Source organism: Arachis hypogaea, chromosome 12, assembly GCF_003086295.3.
Source record: "Arachis hypogaea cultivar Tifrunner chromosome 12, arahy.Tifrunner.gnm2.J5K5, whole genome shotgun sequence".
In the NCBI taxonomy this organism is placed as follows: domain Eukaryota; kingdom Viridiplantae; phylum Streptophyta; class Magnoliopsida; order Fabales; family Fabaceae; genus Arachis; species Arachis hypogaea.
In genome coordinates this window covers 83,061,972-83,064,245 of record NC_092047.1, presented here as the reverse complement: position 1 = coordinate 83,064,245, position 2,274 = coordinate 83,061,972, and the positions used below count along the sequence as shown (strand labels likewise).

The 2,274-nt window shown below is 38.1% G+C and overlaps 1 non-coding gene across 1 annotated transcript; it reads left to right on the top strand.

Annotated features, from left to right (window-relative positions):
* Positions 1-1,944: 1,944 nt before the first annotated feature.
* On the top strand, positions 1,945-2,048 carry LOC112731856 (small nucleolar RNA R71). Its single transcript, XR_003167611.1, has one exon. It is a non-coding gene; the product is annotated as a small nucleolar RNA R71 (small nucleolar RNA).
* The last annotated feature ends 226 nt before the right edge of the window (positions 2,049-2,274 follow it).

The window sequence follows — 2,274 nt, the reverse complement described above, 5'->3', positions numbered from 1 at the left end:
ATGGTTCATATGCACGGGGTGGGGCTTGTTGGTAGTTACAAGGTTGTCCACCATGTCTTTTAGCTGGGTATGCACGGTAGAATGGTCTTTGTCCAGGATATCTCGGAGGGTGTTGCTGCCAAAAGGGTTGATTAGATCCTCTTGGTTCTATCCATCCTCGATTGGTCTGACCTTGATGCACATTCCTGCTGTAACTTCTATTTCCTTTAACAATATTAGAACCAAACTCAAAGCGAGGGGGGTGAGAGTTCATAGTAGCAAATAAAGATAAAAAGGAAAAACAAAAATAAATAAACAAGCAAAAGAAAAATATTTACATTAACCAATAATAAGGCACACGTTAGCAGTTCCCCGGCAACGGCGCCATTTTGACGTTGAGGTTTTTGCCAGTAAAGAATGTCATAAAAATAGTCGCGTTGTAGATATAGTCTCTAAACCGACAAAAATCCCTTCGTACAAACGTTTTGGTTGTCACAAGTAACAAACCCCTTAAAAATTGTTAACCGAGTATTCAAACCTCGGGTCGTCTTCTCAAGGAACTGCGAGGAAGTATGTTCTTATTATTGGTTATAAAGGTTGTAATCGGGGTTTAGAAGGTGAGAAGCAAGTAATTTAAATGACGAGTGAATTAAATGGCAATTAAAAATAAATAATAACTGTAAAACAACTTTTGGCAAGATAGGGGAAATTAAAAGTCCAACTTAGTTATCCCTCTCAACAATAATGAAAGTTGTATTTTAATTCCACTTGGTCAACCTTTACCAGGGCAAAGGAAAGTCAAGGGACTAATTAAATTGACCTTTGAATCCTAATTATTTCCTAAGAAAAGGTTGGAATTATTTAGGTTTAGCTCAATTAGCAAAATAACGATTATCAATTACGTTGAGTTTAATAACTGTTGAGTTACTGAATTCTTAACCAAGACCAAAAGGGGAAAAAGTAAATTGCTGGAATAATAAAAGTGTCCTTAGATGGGGAGCAATGGCAACTTAAATCAAAGAGAACAATCATAAACTGAAAATACCTCAAATATCATTAATTCAAATAGAAATCTGTAACATGGAATAATTCATAAATCAAATTATAATAATCAATTCAAATGTTGGGATAAATAAATAAAAGTAAAACTAAAATAAAAGAACATTAAAACCTGGATCCAGAGTTACTCCCAAAACAAGAAGAAGTCCTAAATCCTAAGAGAGAGAGAATCTCTCTCTAAACTAAATCTAAATAATGAAAACTAGAAATTGGCGAGCTCTCTTTGGATGGAAGCATTCCCACACTTTATAACCTCTGGTCTATGCTGTCTGTACTTGGATCTGGGCCAAAAAGGGCTTCAGAATTCGTTGGGGGCGTATTCTGTAATTTCTGGTGCGTGGCCTCTGTCACGCGTCCGCGTGGGTCACGCGGTCGCGTCATTCGGAGCTTTTTCTTGCCACGCGGTCGCGTCAGTCATGCGACCGCGTCATGTGTGTTCTGCTTAAGGCGCGCGGTCGCGTCAGTCATGCGGCCGCGTCGCTGCTGATTCGTGCTTGGCACGCGATTGCGTCATCCATGTGATCGCGTGGATATCAGTTTCCTTAAAGCTCCGTTTTGCTTTCTCCTTCCATTTTAGTATGTTTCCTTTTTCATACTTTAAGTTATTCTGCCTTAGAAAATCTGAAACTACTCAACACACTAATCACGGCATCGAATGGAAATAAAGGTAATTAAAATAATTAATTTTAAAGCTTAGAAAACATGTTTTTCATTTACATCACATAATAAGGAAGGGAAAGTAAAACCATGCAATTAATGTGAATAAGTAGGTGAAGGATTGTATAAATCACTCAAATTAAGCACAAAAGAACTCATGAAATATGGGTTTATCAATGGTCTAATGACATCTTTGATAATTCAGACAGACCATCATAGAATATATCCAGGATGGTCCATTCTGAAAGCATGCCAGAAGGACACTTTTTGGTCAGTTCCTTGTAAATCTCCCAAGCTTCATAGAGGGATTCACCTTCTTTTTGTTTGAAGGTCTGAACATCCACTCTAAGCTTGCTAAGCTTTTGAGGAGGAAAGAACTTGGCTAAGAAAGCCGTGACCAGCTTATCCCAAGAGTTCAGGCTATCTTTAGGTTGAGAGTCCAACCATATTCTAGCTCTGTCTCTTACAGCAAATGGGAAAAGCATAAGCCTGTAGACCTCGGGATCAATCCCATTGGTCTTAACAGTATCACATATTTGCAAGAATTCAGTTAAGAACTGAAAAGGATCTTCTGATGGA